We start from the raw sequence: 18,989 nt of genomic DNA, 5'->3' as shown, positions 1-18,989 counted from the left end.
CTCAACTGCAACAGGAGGGCTCACATAACCCTCACAAGGAACATTACTGGAGCACCTAGCTCAGGTGGTTAGGGAGATTGTGCTTATCAAACCCCAAAGGACACCTACAACTTAAGGCCACTATACCAAGACTGGGAGATAGCATATCTACCTAAGATACAGAAACACATACACAGAGGCAAACAGGGAGACAAAGAAACATATCTGAAATGAAAGAACAGGAGAAATCACCAGAAAAAATAAATAAATGAAATGGAGGAACACAATCTACCAGATACAGAGTTCAAAACAATAATTATAAGTATGTTCAAGGAACTCAGGAAAAGACTAGAGGAACTCAGTGACAACATAAACAAAGATACAGTAATATTAAAAAACTAGAGGCCTGGTGCACGAAATTCGTGCATGGGGGGGTGGAAGGTTTCACTTCAGCGCAGCCTGCACCCGCTCCAATCCAGGACCCCTCAGGGGATGTCCAACTGCCGGTTTAGGGATCGGGCCTAAACCGGCAGTCAGGCATCCCTCTCACAATCCTGGACTGCTGGCTCCTAATTGCTCACCTGCCTGCCTGCCTGGTTGCCCCTAACTTCCCCCCTCTGCCAGCCTGCTTACCCCTCACTGCCTCTGCGTGCTGGCCTGGTCGCTCCTAACTGCCCCCTCTGCCGGCCTGGTTGCCCCCCAACTGCCCCCTCTGATGGTCTGGTCATCCCCAACTGCCCCCCTGCCAGCCTAGTTTCCCCTCACTGGCCACCTGCCAGCCTAATCGCCTCCACTGCCCCCCCTGCTGGCCTGGTTACCCCCAACTGTCCCCCCTGCCAGCCTGGTCGTCCCTCACTAACCCCCTGCTGGTCTGGTTGCCCTGCACAGCCTGCTTGTTCAGTCATTTGGTCATCCCCCACTAATCCCCCTGCTGGCCTGGTCATAGGCAGCCATCTTGTGAGGGCATGAGGGTTAATTTGCATATTACCTCTTTATTATATAGGATTCCATAAAAAGGAAATAGAACAATGAATGGGTTAACAATGAAATTAAGAAAGAAATAAAAAAATACTTTGAGACAAAATGAAATAAAAACACAACAACCCCAAATATATGGGACACAGTGAGCACAGTCCTCAGATTGAAATTCATAGCATTACAGGCCTATTTTAAGAAAGAAAAAAAGCTCAATAAACCATCTAACGATACACATAAATAAACTAGAAAATGAACAACAAACAGTGCCACTATGGAAAACATTATAGAGGATCCTCAAAAAATTAAAAATGAAATTGCATTATGACCCAGCAATTTAATTTCTGGGCATATATCTGAAGAAATTTAAAATACTATTTTGAAAGAATATATGTAGTCCCATTTTATTGTAATGTTATTTATAATAGCCAAGCTATGGAAGCATCCTTCATGCTCATCAATAGATGAGTGGATAAAAATGCTGTGGTACACACATACAATGGAATAATACTCGACCATATAAAAATGAAATTTTACCATCTGTGACAGCATGGATGGAACTAGAGGGTATTATGCTAAGTGAAGTAGGCCAGACAGAAAAATACAAAACCATGTTATTTCACGTCTATGTGGAATCTAAAGGAAAAAAAAAAAGTGAAACAGACTCAGATTTATAGAATGGAGGGCAGTTGGGGGACTGGGTGAAAGGATGAAAAGGGATTGAGAAATACAATGTAGTAGTTACAAAATAGTCATGAGGATTAAAATACAGCATAGGAAATATAGTCAATATTTTTTCTTTTTTTCTTTTTTTTAAAATATATTTTATTGATTTTTTACAGAGAGGAAGAGAGAGAGATAGAGAGTCAGAAACATCAATGAGAGAGAAACATCGATCAGCTGCCTCCCACACATCCCCCACTGGGGAAGTGCCCACAACCCAGGTACATGCCCCTGACCGGAATCGAACCCGGGACCCCTCAGTCCCCAGGCCGACGCTCTATCCACTGAGCCAAACCGGTTTCAGCAATATTTTTTCTTAACTATGTGTGGTGCCATTTGGGTATTGGAAATATGAGGGAGAACACTTAGTCAAGTATGTGATTTGGCAAGTATCTAATCACTGTCCTGTTCTATTACCTAAAACTATTATAAAATAATATTTAATGTAAACTGGAAGTGAAAAACAAGCTTTATATTAAAAAGAGAAACAAACTATGGCCATTAATTGGGACTCACAATTCAGCAATTTGTTTCAATGAAGGATAATTTTGTAACAATAAAGCTATATATAAAAACAAAAGATTAATGTCCTGATACTCACAATCCTGACCTAGACAAAGAGGTCACTGGGTGGCAGAGTGCTCAGTGGGGGCAGTGAGTAGAACGAGACATCAGGAATAAAGAAATGTGGAAATTAGTGTTCAGGCACAGGAATGAAGTAAAAAGAGGTCTCTGAATCTAAATGGCCTAAGTCTGCCTAACAACTTCTTAAACAAATGGATATATGTAAAGATCAAAAGAATTAACATGTACGGGCTGTTTCACATTTATTAAAAAAATCACTTTTTTTCAACTATAGTATGTTATTATCAGTTTTGTGAGCCAGTATTTGCTATCCCTTTATTAGAAATAAAAAAAAATGAGGTTCTGAGAAAGTAACATGTCTGAGTATACACAGGTGAATGTATAACCTGAGTATAGGTTTAAACCTCATGTTGAACTGTCCTCACTAATGCTAAAGCCACTTGTTATTACTTGTTCTGTGCTGTCTTCTACTAGAGTTTAAATCTCATGAGGGCTAGGCTCACATCTGTGTTGTTCAAAATCATATTGCATTACTTACTATGGTGTCTGCCCTAAAGCAGGTGGTTTAAAAATATTTACTGAATAAAGAAAAGAACAAACATGGGTTGGCTGTTTCTTCACACAACATAAATCATAAAGTTCAACTCCAGTTTACAAACCCCACCTAAAATATATGGTGACTTTGTTTGTTATAGAAATATATTTGAAGGTCCATTAATGTAGTTATTTATTCATTGTCCTGACTTACGAAAATCTGAAAGAAAATTTAATTTAAAAAATAATTCAATATAAAACCACATATTGTCTTCTGACTCAAAACAAATACCATTTGGGTTTGTAAAACAATACTGGCATGAAATTCAAAATTATTTCCTGTTCTTCAAATAACTGTTGTTAGTCAGATGATTGTTTCCATAATTAATATTTGCTGTGGGCAAGTTCCATTTTCTTGGATTATGAATACATTTTACTCCATATTATCATCTGCCACTGTGATTTAGTTTCACTCTTTTGTGTTACACAATACCATTGTTATTTCTTTTGTGATGATCTCAAAAATTTATAATGTAATTAAGGATAATAACAAATACCCAGCCAGCCCTGAAAAATGCAAGTTATCTGACAATAATAAAAATAAACTGAATTAATTTTTATTAAACTAAGGATTGGGGGAGTCAGTTTTAAATTCACAAGGAAAATGTTTCATAGATTGCTAATGCAAGTGATTTAGGAAGGAAATTAACACAGGACTTAGATTTATTTCCCCTTTACCCAGAGTTCTTCTTGTGCATTTCTGGTGTTCAAATCAGCCTGGGACTTAGTGTCACCAAGGAACTGGGAAGATTGGACCAAATCCTGAAGCCCTAGTCTCACTCCACAGCCGCATGTTGCTAAAAATAGTGAGGTTTTTTTGTTTTGTTTTGTTTTGTTTTTTAAGGGAATTAGAACTTCAGCCGAACTCATTACCCTAAATGCCAAAATAGACATCAGTTACAAAGGGCTTGGATAAATCCATGAATGCAAGGTCCATAGAGGGAACTGGGAATCCAAATAGGAAATATTACAATCTTATACATTAAAATGGTAAGGGATCTCAGGAGAGCATCTGCTCCAGCTACCTGCCTTCAAGCAGGTAAAAATAATCCCCTACATTGCTGATGAGACAACTGAAACTCAAAGAATCACTTGCCCAAACTGTGGGGAACCGACATAGGGTTAAGCCTCGGACTGACCTGTTGGCAAAGTCACAAACAAGTCCCTGCTTAGAGGGCACAGTCTTCTTAGCATAATTAGGCTTGACCTTATAACACTCCCTAGATCTTATCTGGGAAGCTAATGGGCTGAGGGAAGTGCAGGAAGTGTAACTATGGTCAAAACAAGTGAAACTCACAAGAACTGTGTAACTATGGTAACCACTGCCTTGTTTACCTCTGACTATAAAAGGTCAGTGAGGCCTGAGCACAGTGGAAGTCCTTCCTATTGAGTTGGACTTACCTGCCTGGCCCCCCAATATTCCCAAATTATCTCTTGTCTTTTCTCTTTCATTTGTGTGCGGCTCCTCTTCCAGATCCTGAACCCTGAACCACGCAGGATGTGGAGGGAAACATTTACGACACCAAACCACATAGCCAGTGAAAATGAAAAGGACATAGAATTCTTGCCTTGTGGGGCAGTATATGTTCCACTGCCATGCCATTCTGTTCCACCCATTGTGATCCAAACCAGGTCCTAAAGCTGGGCTGAGGACCATTAACCAATGGTTTTATCCCCAGGGAATTTCATTTTGCATTGGACCCTTTATCCAAAGATCTCTGTATTCATATACAATGGCAGCCTTAAAATAGCAGGAGCTGTGTTTTTCAAAATTACATTGTCTTAGCTAATTGCATTTGTTTTCCACTCTTAACCTTATTTCTTTTAACAGATATCATTCCATTGAAAATTAAAAATGAATTCCTGGTATAAATAAAAGGCTTCTAAGATCTATACAATGCTTAAACATGTCTGTATTGCAGACTCTAAATCCAATCTGAACAATTGCTTGGAGTTTGTTATAATGATGGATTATGAACACTCAAGTTTCAATTAGCAAAGAGGAAACACGCATTAACAGTGTCTGTATACAGAGTATTTTGCTTTGTCTGCATTCTACACAACTGTATATTGACATGTACCAAGAAAAAACAACTTTGACACTTCAAGGCAGTATGATGGAAGTAGCCAATTGTCATGAAATTTGAGAGTAGTCTTTCCAATGTGGCCTAATTTATGATTTGGGGCAAGTCATTTTATCTTTCTAAAGATTTGCTTCCTTGTGTGAAAAGATATTTATTTCCCAGCATTCAAATATGAAAATATGCTTCATAAATTAGGAAGTAGCACAGAAATGTTAGGAAATATCTTATTAAGGCAATAACACTCAAAAAATTTTCTCTCTATCTTTCTCCCTCTTTCCCTCCCCTTTCCCTCCGCCCCCCACAAAAACACACATCTATATAGGGTTGGTCCTTGAGACAATGATGAATAAATGAATCTTACTATTCCCATACATATCTAGTATTCTCAGGCTGTTCCCAACTTCTAAAACTCACCTCCTAAGGTCACACCCCTAGGGCAATCTTTCTCAATTAACCTCCCTCCATTCTATGTTTGGGACCTCTTGCCTTTCATTCATGAACCTTTCAATTTTATATCCCCTTCTACGGGGCCTTTCTCTCTGTTTTCCAAGGGCAATGGAAAAGTATCATAAAAATATTTGCTCTGGCTTGCCAATGGCTAATAATGGATCTTCATCCAGGCCTGGAACATAGAGAATGCTTTATGCCAAAGCAACAACTCAGAAAAAAAAGGAGTTTAAGACATTAAGATATAGTAGCTAGAAGATATCTTGGAGCCAGGAACATTATATTGAATCCCATATCATAGCTCAAAGTCCACTCCTTTTTTATTAATCCTCACCTAGGGATATGCTTTTATTTACTTGAGAGAGAAAGGAATGGAGAGGTAGAGAGTGAGAAATGTTGATGTGAGAGAGAAACATTGATGGGTTGCTTCCCAGCCAGGGATAGAACCTGAAACTTAGGAATGTGCCCTGAATTAGATTTGAACCTGCAATCTTTTGGTGCACATGGGACCAACAGAGCCACCCAGTCAGGGCTAAAGTCCATTCCTTTAAAGATTTATGGCTTCCATGCAACACTATAGTCATCAAAGAATGCTAACTGTTGGCCACAGAATGAGTCATTTTTAAGTGAATATTGAAGGTATACCTGGACATCACTTTTTCTCTCATATGTGAGGGCATTATTTATCTAGCAGATAACACTACAATTATGTTTAAGTTCCTATTGCTTCATAACCAACTATCCTAAAATTTAATGCCATAAAACTATGAATTTTATTATATGTCATGAATTCTGTAGGTCACAAATTTAATCAGACTCTGCTGAGTGATTCTTTGCTTCCTGTGGATCAACTGTGATCACTTAGTGGTATTCAGCTGGAAGATGATATACTGAGAAACCAAGAGATTTCACTCCCATATCTTGCAATTTGTCAGAGTCTAGGGGCTATGCTCAGCTGTGACTGACAACCAGAGCATCTAACATATGGCATCTCCAGGCTGTGGTCTCAGGCTGGTGGAACTTCCTATGTGGTAGCTGCCTTCCCCCAGATTTAGTGTCCCAAGAATCATGAGGAACCCACATTGTCTCTTAAGATATAGACTGAAAAGTGATATATTTAAAGAAGTCATGTTCATCTGATTTAAGTGAAGGGGACAGATATCTGTCCTCTTCATTAGAAATGTCAAAAAAATTGGAACCATGTTTTAAACACACAGGGTCCTCTTTGGCTAAATTTTATTTATATTCATCACTCATGGAAAATATACTGTTCTTCCCAATACTCTCGAAGAATTGCATCTACACTGGGCATCAAGTTCAAAATTAAATTCCAGGACTTTGTCACCTTAATTAGGTCTAGGCAAGATAAGGCTCCTTGGATTCAGCTTCTTAGACATGGATCCTTTCAAACTTGAAGATCTATAAAATGAGACAAGTTATCTTTTGCCCAACATACAACAGTGGTCAGGCATAACATAAGAATATGTACTCCCATATAAAGACACAGGCAAGCCCAGCCGGTATGGCTCAGTGGTTGAGCATCAACCTATGAACCAGGAGGTCATGGTTTGATTCCAAGTCAGGGCACACGCCCGGGTTGTGGGCTTGATCCCCAGTAGGCGGCCTTGAGTAGGCAGCAGATCAATGATCCTCTCTCATCATTGATGTTTCTATCTTTCTCTCCTTCTCCCTTCCTCTCTGAAATCAATAAAAATATATTTAAAAAAAAAAAAAAACAGAGGCAGGAAGCACATAGCAGTTCTGGGCCCAGGGCAATTTTGAAATAGAAGAATTTCCACACAATTTCCTTTTTAGAGTCCACTTTTACTCCTTGGCTCTTGGTTATTTGATTCTCTAATCTCTTGGTTCTGCCCTCTGACTCATCCTTCCTTTTTCATAAAAATTAATCTATGTTTGCAGCTGAGTAATTGTTTCAGTTTATTTCCTGATCATATATGGTTGGTATCCAAGTTTCTCTTAATTTTATATTTTCTCTGTTCCTTCCAGTCCAACCTGATATAATTGTTTCTAAATCTTTGCTAACTTTGTATGCATTCATTTATTATTCATTCCATAAGCAAATGCCATACCCCAAAACTGTTTCAAGATAAGCCTTTCAATGTGTTTTGCTTTTTTTTTTTTTTTTTTTGAGGCTGAATCCTAGAAGGCCTTTTGCCTGTCTTAAATGTTCTATGAGGCAGCATCTTAAGCTTCTTTTTAAGTTTTAACAGAGTTTCACGGCCACGCCCTTGGCTTTATTTTTACACTGTGATTATATGTTTTTACCTTTGTCTTAAGGTCCTTTTTTACTTTGAAAATCTTCTAATTGTATTGACTGGAGATGAAAAATAGTTTTATTTTTGAATGCATTAAATCCTAACTCATATTTCCTCTAAAGTTTTGACAACTGAAAACCTCTTTCTTTAACTTATCCTTCTTTATACTATTCTAGAGGCCTGATGCATGAAATTCATGCAAGAGTAGGCCTTCCTTCTCCCAGCTGCCAGCACTGGCTTCCCTCTGGCATCCAGGGCCCAGGGCTTCCCTCACAGCTCTGGCTTTGTCTGGAAGGTCATCTGGTGTAATTAGCATATTATGCTTTTATTATTATAGATGATATGCAACTAAAAGGAACCAGTGGATACATTTAACACATTGCGGGTGGATCACAAGCATTCTCGTGTTTTCATATTACACAGTGTTTTACATAAATGTTAAAGGCATGCCTTAAAATTAAATACCCATTGCATTTTGAAGTTATTTATTCATGTTCTTACAAGCTAATATCTTTTTAAAGTATGATACTTTGTAAAACGTTTTTTGTACTCATCCAATAGAAACTTATCTGGCCACTGGGTAAAGCTAGCAATAAAACTACTGATGCACAATGTGTTAACATTCTGCATAGAAATGTCTTTAGCCAGATTCATCAGTTTAGGTATATTTTAGATTTGTTTTGTTAAACTCTCTACCACTGCAAACAATAGCTCCTTTCCTGTAGCTGCCAGTAACATTTCCCTTTAAGCCCTCACCAACAGCTTCCTTGAGGTACAACCAAGATTCCCCTAACAGTCTCCTCAAGGTTCTTCTGGCTGCCTTCTGCTGCCCAGTTCCAAAGACATGCTAGGGGCCTTCGGTTTTTAGGGCAGTGCTCTCGTACTAGTAGCAAAATATCTTTTATATGCTATTGTTGCAACACACACTATTTAAAATGACATTACTTAAAACAATCATTTCATTATATCTCATACATCCTGTAGGTCAGAAGTTTGGACAAGGCTGGCTGGGCATTTATTCTGGTACCCATGGAATTTACCAGGGTTCATTTAGTGATGCTGAACTGGTGAATGGGATGAGCTGGACAGTCCAAGAAGCTTTACTTGCATACCTAGTGTCTGGTTGTGGATGGCAGAAAGGCTGAGTTCAATCAATACCAGAACACATATGGGGCATCTCTAGCATAGTAGGGTCCCAATATCTGAACTTCTTACAAGGTTCTTAGAAGGCTTACCTCAAAATGTTCTAAGAGAAAATGGTAGATCTCCATGGCTTTTAAAAGTCAGCCTCAGAGGCCACATAGCATAACTTTTATCACATCCTACTGTTCAAATAGTCACAAGTCTATCTAGATTCAATGAAAAGTAAGCAAAATGTCATGCCTCAGTGTAAGGAAGATCAAAGAATTTGTGGCCATGCTTTAAAACTACCATCCTAGCCCTAGCCAGTTTGGCTCACTGGATAGAGCGTCAGCCTGGGGATTGAAAAGTCCCAGGTTCAATTCTGGTCAAGGGCATGTACCTTGGTTGCAGGCACATCCCCAGTAGGGAGTGTGCAGGCGGCAGCTGATCGATGCTTCTCTCTCATCAATGTTTCTAACTCTCTATCCCTCTCCCTTCCTCTCAGTAAAAAATCAATAAAATATATTAAAAAAAACTACTATCCTATGTAACCCATTTCACTCCTTTTAGATTGATTGATAAAGATAATAATAATGGCTACATTGTATTGGAAGCCACTTATGTCTAAACACATATTATCTCAGTTAATCTATGCAAAAACAAAAAAAACAAAACAAAACACCCATGATTTGAAAATACTGCTATCCCAATTTCAGATGAGAAAACTGAAGGACAAAGAGGATAAGTAATGTGTCCAAGATCACACAGTTTATAAGTGGCAATGTCAGTTAGCAAAATATACGTAGACATAGTATTTAAATCAATCTATACAGCTTATATTTTACTTCATGTAATTTCATGCTAGAAAAAGATCATTTATATACAATGTTCTTGCAAATTAAATCAAAATATAAATGCATCCAGGGAGAAAATTTAATAACTTTTTCTCATAACCAAAGCAATATTCTTTTATTGTAACAAATGAGAAAATGAAGACAAATAAAATAAGTACTATTCATAGTGATTGGAAAGAAATGCAAGGAATTTATTATTTTGTGTGCTTTAGGATGAGGGGGATGAGAGAAGAATATAGGGACAATGATATTCTTAGTAATGTTTTGTTTCTCTCATTTATAAAATTATGAAATAAAGTAACAAAATGTTAATAATTATAAATTCTTAGGGATTTAAATAAAGGTAATTGATATAGCTTTTAATAACTTAAAAATTTAGAAAAATGAAAGTCTTCAATAATCCCAACACCCAGAGAAAATCACTTTATATATTTTGGTGTATATACAATCATTACAAACTACACATACACACACACACACACAAGCTCACATTACAATTTGTAACCTGTATTTTTACTTAATATATATAAACATATTTTCCCATTTTTAATATGATTTTAATGGCATCACAGTATTTGTATATGATGCCCCTATTACTAGACATTTGTGATTGTAAAAATTCTTCTATTATAAACAATGATTAAATATTATTTCAACTGAATCTTTGTCCACATACACATGGTTATTTTATTAGAATCACATTGGCAAAGAATATGTGCAGTTTCCAAGTTTTATATTATATTAAAGAAAATTATAAAGTAAAATTATATATAAAAGAGAGTGAAAGGAACAATTTCTTCCTTAAAGTTTCCTGTTTTATCTTTGGAAGTACTCAAAATATCAGCATGTCACATGGCTTCAAGTTAGGTACCTGCAGCGCTGGCCTCTGACTCTCATGAAGAGTTTCCCAAAGGGAAAGGCGAGCCCTAAAGAAAAGAGTCCTTAACACTAGAAAGTCTGAAATTTAGTATATACCTATATTGCCCAAAAGCAGTCAAAATGACTGCATTGTGAAAGAATAATATCGGAGCACTCTTCACTTATGTTCCTTAGCTTTTCCAATAACTCACTTCTATTCGACATTTCTTTCATGAATTTAGGGCGCAAAAGAAATAAAATAAACAACTTATTAGAACAAGTATCACTGCATAAAGATTTGAATAACAAGTACTAGTTTAGCTTATTGAGCAATTGCAACTTATCAAGTATCGACAATTTATCATGTACTTGTATGTTATCATGTGACGGTAATCGAAAAAAAATGAAAAATGTTATTTCAATATAGAGCCAAACTGGTCATATAAGAAATTTACTCAATTCAATAATAAGAGTCATAATTACCCCCCCAAGCAGTCAAAATGACTGCTTTGGGGCAATATAGGTATAATATATATATATATATATATATATATATATATATATATATATACCGGAAATGAAGGAGGGGGAGATAACTACAATTATTAATAAACGCATTTATATGTTGTACAAAAAGTCACAAAATTCTAAGACATTGTGTCCTTATATACATAATTGTTTTTCTAATTGAAATTAAAAAGCAGTCAAAATGACTTCCTTGGGCAATCTAGTGTTAATAAAATAAAACCCCAAAGCTATAGAGCTGTGTGTCCAGAGCTGCTAGCTTGTCCTAAAATAATTGTCTCATTAATTAGCTAGCCTGGCTTAGTCCCATTATTAAAGACAAATAGGAGAATAGGATATGGGCTTGCATACTCTCCGGGCATACCAATTATTCTTTGCATACAATGCTGTGAGTACAGTGTACTTTGATATTAGGAAAACATTAAGTGGGCTTTAAGTCTGAAGCTATGATCTAGGCCAGTGGTCAGCAAACTGCAGCTCGGCAAACCGCGGCTCTCGAGTCACATGCAGCTCTTTGGCCCCTTGAGTGTGGCTCTTCCACAAAATACCAACTTCTGCGCATGGGCCATGAAGTTTCAATCGCACAGTACATGCACGCCCCGCACATGGTATTTTGTGGAAGAGCCACACTCAAGGGACCAAAGAGCCGCATGTGGCTCACGAGCTGCAGTTTGCCGACCACGGATCTAGGCACACAGACTATAGGAAGGGAGACAGGATATGATAAAGGGAGCCAGCACTGCGAAGCACAGAAAGGAAGAAAAAGGGCTTAAGGATAGGACAAAACTTTGGGTTATCTCTTTACATGTGGGCCATTTTTTTAGTTCATTTGAGTGGGCTTTGTGAGAGGGTCATTGGTGATCTGAATGGACACAAATTCTATGCTTAGGGAGATGACTGCTATCAAGGAAACTACTTTTGTCAGTTTCCAGGGTTTTCCATCTCCCATCCCCCACCACCACTCACTTTTTGTCACTCTGCACCAAAGGCAAAACTGGAAACATATTAACAAAGAAACTGTTCAAAGGCAATAAGTTTGCTGGGCTGTGTCCTTAAAGAAACCTCCCTATTTCAACAGCAAAGCCTATTTTCTGAGGCACACATAAGGCAGTAGACAGAATCATATTAAGAGAAAAGCTGAGCAATTGCTCTGGCAGTCACTCAAAGAGATGCCCAAATATAAATTGAATACATTGACTTATGTAAATTGATCTTATTCCCACAAAAGTAGGTAATAATTTCAGCTGGAATTTAAAACACAAAGTAAACTAAAACCTTCACCCCTCCTTTTCTACAGACCTATCTCTCTTGAGTAAATATGTCTATAGAGCCACACAACTAGCAATCAGCTCAGATGTTCTTTTCACTGTTCTAAGTAGGCTCTCTAAAACAAGATATCTCTGTACTCAAGTTAGCTTTTGAGCTACTATGTGGAGAATGAATGAGAACTTTTAAAAAAAAAACTTATGTTGATCCTTTTCCCTTATTTTTAGAAGTGACCCTTAACTTTCGTTATCAGGCATGCCTGATTAAAATTCTAGCCAATCATTTTCTTTACACCATCCCACTAAACAATACAAGGAACCCTAGAATCCTTTAATTGCAGTTATACCCTTCGTGCTTTACATGTCAATTCGCATATTTTTAGTTATGCCTTGTGTTAGGTCCACGTCAACAGGAGCCAGGCCAAAAGGAGTTGTGAGAGTTTATGAAATTTTGTTACATTCTCTAACAGCGGGCTGAGACCAGTGTGTTGGTGTAAGCACCAAGGGGGTGTTTATGTTTTCTTATAGAAGGACTGGGTTAGGGTTTCACTAGCCACCTGGTGAGCTGCCTGAATAATAGGACCTCCTTGGAAGATAGCAGAATGTTTGGTGGGAGCACAACTAGGTCAGGTAGAGGGGAACAACCAAGTCGGCTGAGGAGTGTTTCTTACCTTCTGCAGGTACAGGCTGTTTGCTTCAAGCTACGGAAAAAAAGTTATAACAATAAATTTCAGAAAACATGTCCAAACAGGAAAGTCAGGGGTAGTACATCATAATACCTTGTTTCATCCTTTATGGGGAAAGCATAGGCTTTGGTGTCAGATTGGTCTGAGTTCAAATTATTAATATATAAAATGTGGTTCATCTGTGCAATGGAATACTATATTTTCATTGTAAATTATGATGTAGGTACTTACTAGAAAAGTATGGGTTTATATGGAAGGACATATATCATATATTGTAGGATGAAATATAAATATCAGAGTATTATACATGGTATGCCATTATTTATAGTTTCTATTTTTCAATTATAGTTTATATTCAATATTATTCTGTATTACTTTCAGATGCAAAGCATAGTAGTTAGAGAATCATACTTTACAAAGTGATCCCCCCAATATTAACAGTAGCCACCTGGCCCCATACAAAGTTATTACAATACTAGAGGCCCAGTGCACGAAATTCGTGCAAGGGTAGGGTCCCTAGGCCTGGCCAGCAATCAGGGCTGATCTGTGGGGCAACTGGCGAGGTGATGAGGGGGCCCCCACTGGCACCCACCTTGCCTGGCCTGGGGCCTACGGGCTGGGGGCAGTTCCTGTATTGAGCATCTGCCCCCTCGTGGTCAGTTTGTGTAATAGGGACCAGTCGTTCCACCAGTCATTCTGCTGTTCAGTCAATTTGCATATTAGGCTTTTATTATATAGGATTATTGACTATACTCCCTGTGTTATAATTTACATCCCTGTGACTATTCTATAACTACCAATGTGTACTTCTCTTTTTAAAAATAAATTTTATTGATTTTTTACAGAGAGGAAGGGAGAGGGATAGTTAGAAACACTGATGAGAGAGAAACATCAGTCAGCTGCCTCCTGAACACCTCCTACTGGGGGATATGCCCGCAACCAAGGTACATGCCCTTGACCGGAATTGAACCTGGGACCTTTCAGTCCGCAGCCCGACGCTCTATCCACTGAGCCAAACCAGTTAGGGAAAATCTGTACTTCTTAATCCCTTCATCTTTTTTACTCGGCCACCCAAAGCCTCTCCCCTCTGGCAACCAGCAGTTCATTCTCTGTATCTCTGAGTTCGTTCTTGTTTTGTTTGTTCATTTATTTTGTTTTTAAGATTCTATATATTTTAAATCTATGCATGAATATTATATATGTGCAGAAAAAATATCTGAAAGAACAGATACTAAAATATAAACAGTTGTCAACTCTGGACAATAAGAGTAGAAGTCTTAATTTTTATTTCACATGCATGTTTTGTATATACTTTGTGCATCATTATGATTTAGTTGAATAATTTGTTTTCATTCTAATTTTTTAAATTCATCATTACTGTTATTGTTATAGAAGTATGATATCTATGCAGAAAGTTCCTGCCAGAGGTTATCACTCTGAAGTTTCTTATCTGAAACCTGGATGGAAATATTAAGACAAGTATTCTTAACTGAAGTAGTCATTTTTAAAACAAAGCATTCCTCAGATCTAAATGGAGTATATTTCTTAGCTGTTGGATGAGCAATTGCCCATATGCAGATGTACTAGTATAGATTGAAGCTATTTTTACTTTCTTAGTCTCAATCTTAGTTGGACTACTGTTTTGTAAATTTTTTGCTAAATTATTACTAGCATATAAACTCAACTACATCTATGTTATATGTTTAGATAATTTCTTTTTTTTAATATATTTTATTGATTTTTTACAGAGAGGAAGGGAGAGGGATAGAGAGTTAGAAACATTGATGAGAGAGAAACATTGATCAGCTGCCTCCTACACACCTCCTACTGGGATGTGCCCGCAACCAAGGTACATGCCCTTGCCCAGAATCAAACCTGGGACCCTTCAGTCTGCAGGCCGACGCTCTATCCACTGAGCCAAACCAGTTAGGGTATGTTTAGATAATTTCTATCCATTGTTCTATACTACCTCCCTAGTGCACCCCATTCTATTTTGCTATACGTACCTGCATCTGACATCTTTGAACATCATCATTCCATTATCTCCCCACCATTGTGTCTGCTTGGATAGAAAGACCAAATTTTTTTTTTTCTGAGTGCAGATATTCTTTCACTTGATAGGCTTTGTCTAGCCTCTGGCCTTCTAGATAGAAACTGGGAGCCTTGACTGCTAGAGTCTGATTATTTTGGTGGCTCCAGAGGCGTTGCATATGCTATAGCTATTTAGGAACCCCTATTCCCACCTCCCATTACAGACTTTCCAGATTATAGATTCCCCCACAGGTCCCACATGGCTCCAGTGTCTCTTGGCAGAACAATGACATTTTCCAGTACACAATGTGCGCCTGGTTTTATAAGCAGTCTCCATGGCAGGTTGTTTGTCTCACTCTGAACTCCAGCCAAAGCAGACTTCTACATTAATAAAGAGAATAATGGAGTTCTCCATGGTCCGTTTCTCCCTGCCTATTTTTTCCTCAATCTGTCTCTAACTCAATCTGTCTCTCTTAGGTTGACTCTGATTTTTTTTTTTTTTTGATCTGTGACTGTGCAAGTGTGTTTTTCTCTTTGTTTCTGTCTTTCTCTCAAGCACTGTCTTATACTGTATCTCAAAGGATACAGAGAGTATTTCTAGGAGTCAAGTCTCTGAGAAAATGAGCTTCAATCGTCCTCAGAGACTTTGATTGATTCCATTTCTTCACCTTGGTGTTCGCTATGTCATCTGTTTCTCCTACCCAGAACTCTTTTTGCACACAGTGGGAAAGTTTGTTCCCTGATGGATGTTACAAAGGAACATGTGTTTTTAGCTATTTCACAACAGCAGCCTCCAGTAGCCTTACATAAGTTGTAAGCCAAGCCTGGAAACAGCATGTGGCACTTCAACTCAAGAACTCTATATCATCCAACTGGACATTCACAGATGAGAAATCATCAACATAAACAGACATTACCCTCCCTCTGAATAAAAGGTCTTAGCTTCTGAAAGGTCAGAAAAGTCCATCTTTAAAATCAGAAACAATACTGCCCTTTAAAGAATTCCTCTCAACAAATGTCCCACATCTGCTTGCTATCAATAAGGAATAAGTGGCTACAGAAATAGTCATTTAGAAAAATGGAGGCATTGGCCCTGGATTTTGAAACAGTGTAGTATAGCGAATGATCCTGCATTTTCAAAAAAGGAAGAAGAAAATGTATGCATTTTTATATATAAGCTAGCATTTATTTTTTAGTGATGATAATGGCAAGTGAATAGCTCTTTTGAAAAATAAAATTATTGACAGTAACAATGGCCAACAAAATGTCATCTGCCTCTCCTGGTTTAATTTAGGAACAAATCAGAATGTATATTATTATTATGTTATATATTTGGTGAACTATAATACAAATATGAAGCTTTATTATACAGAATAAGAGCTATCATGTACCAGGCAGTGTTGTAGATGCTTTATAGTGCATCCTTTCATCCAGTCATCATAGTCACCCTAAGAGATGGTTACATATAATCAATTTTAGAGATAAGGACATTTAGGTTCAGGTAAGTAAGCATCTTACTAAACATCCCACATCTTATAAGTGGCAAAATTATCTGGCATATGGATTTGAAAAAGAAAATATTAATGTGTATCTCTGTCACAACCAGATTTTAAAAATGTTGATGAGGTAGAGAATGATACTCAAATTTCTTCTCTTTTTCCTCTCTTACAGAAATAAGGACTTACTTCCCAATCTCCTAAACCCATTCCTCTTCTGGCATTTATTTGGTCAGCCTGTACCTACCTCAAATGCAAACCACTCTGCCCCATTCCTGCCTTCTCTCAGCCCCCACAAATGACTAGCCTCATTTTCACAGTCATTTTAAGATTGCTTAACAAACAGCATCTCTTAGCATCAATTTTATGTCAATCAACTACAAACATGAAGGATAGTTGTTTTTAGTAAAATAAGCCTTGCTTCACAAAGAGTTGATCATTTTGCTCTAGCCAAAGTTATCTTTTGTTATAACCTTGGCTCCTACACACACACACACACACACACACACACACACACACACACACACACCAAAAAAAAAAACCAACAACAAAAAAACAAACAAAAAAACCCAACAACAACAAAAAACTAGCTAATCCCTATACGATTTCAAGCAGTCTATTTTTTTCCTAATCTACAATACAAGCTCTTTCTTGTTTCAGTTCAAGCTTTTATTGTCCTCAAAAAAACATCAAAACGCACCTCTTAAGGGAAGCATATCATATTAACCCATACCAATTCTGAACCTTCTTCCTCCCCTCTCTTCAGGATACAGGTATTATATTATTTTGCCCTCATTACATTTAGTTTTACAGTTGGTCTCAAGTTGTTTTATTAAAGATAAAATCAGGATAAAAGCAGTTGAGTGACCCTTAACTAGATGGTACACTGGCCCTACCTAGAGATAAGGATCACATATAATGAAAATGGCATTGAACTTGGAAAATAGACTAGAATCTGAATGCTCTACATGCTGCTAACAAATGACAAGCCTTTTGAATGTTAATTTGCCAGTTGTTAAATAAAGAATCATATGTTCCCTAAGGTCTTTAAAGATTCTTCTGCTTGCCGAAACCGGTTTGGCTCAGTGGATAGAGCGTCGGCTTGCGGACTGAAAGGTCCCAGGTTCGATTCCGGTCAAGGGCATGTACCTGGGTTGCGGGCACATCCTCAGTGCAGGAGGCAGCTGATCGATGTTTCTCTCTCATCGATGTTTCTAACTCTCTATCTCTCTCCCTTCCTCTCTGTAAAAAATCAATAAAATATATTTAAAAAAAAGATTCTTCTGCTTAATAATTCTATTCTTTAAGATTTTCAAAGCTTCTGTGACTCTGTGATGCTGATCCCAATACTGTACCCAAGCTACTGTTTCTTTTCATTGTACATATTTCTTCACACTCTAGATTTCGATAATATATATACTAGTAGATATCTCTCAACTAACTATAACTGTTAAAGCTGTTTCTGGAGAGAAATCAAGATCATTGGGGACTATATTGGGACCTAAGGTATTTAAAATATACTTGTTTCCAAGTATGAAATACTGTAGGGCAACATCCAGAGAATAGCTTAAATAGTATGCAACATTTATTTAGTACTTACATGACCAAGTTAGATCAACTGGACAAAAAATGATACCTGATCTCAAATAACTAATATTCTGAAGGAGAAGGGTGAAGAAATTTATTATTCAAATAAATAAACCCTTATATTGTTCCTGATGGTGTTCAGTGCTATAGACAAAAATCCAGAGTAGAGAAATAGGATTTGCTGATTTTGGAAGGGGTGCAGTTTTAAACATAGGTTCTGGAAAGACTTCACTGGAAAAAAAAGATTTCAGCAAAGATCTGAAAAAGGTGAGAAAGAGAGCCATGTTTATAACTTGGGGAAGAGTTTCCAGGAAGAGAAGGAAAAATACACAAAGTCCCTGAGAAGTCTACATGACATGTCTGAGAAATAGCAAAAATGACAGTATGATTGGAATGAAGCGATTAAGAGGAAGACTAAGGAGAGGAGCTCAGAGAGGTCATAGGTGCTTATTCATAAAGGACCTTATAAGACCATGTAAGGACTTTAGGGTTTGCTCTGTAATGAAGGTAATTGGAGGCAGTGCAACATTGACAAGTCGTGATCAAACTTAGGTTTAAGTAGTCACTTTGATTGCTGTGTTGAGAAAAAACTGGTGTAAGGTGGGAGCAAAGGTAAAAGTACTAAGTGTACCAGTTAATAATGGCAAATTCTGTAATCAAAGAAAACATGATAATTTCAAGACAAACATCAAAAGTGCTTTATACAAAGTAATGTCCATTGCTACCTACACATTTCCCCCATCTTTCAGGTAATTTGTGGATACCATCACAATAGAACTTTTCTTGTTTTGAGGCAAACCATTCAGAGACCCAATTTTCCACTTCTTCCTACCTTTTGAAGTGCTACTCAGAAAGTGCCTGTGCCATTGATCAGAACAGGTGATAATCTGAAGGAGCAAGGC

This window comes from Myotis daubentonii, chromosome X (assembly GCF_963259705.1).
Source record: "Myotis daubentonii chromosome X, mMyoDau2.1, whole genome shotgun sequence".
NCBI lineage: Eukaryota > Metazoa > Chordata > Mammalia > Chiroptera > Vespertilionidae > Myotis > Myotis daubentonii.
Note: the sequence above shows the minus strand (reverse complement) of the source record.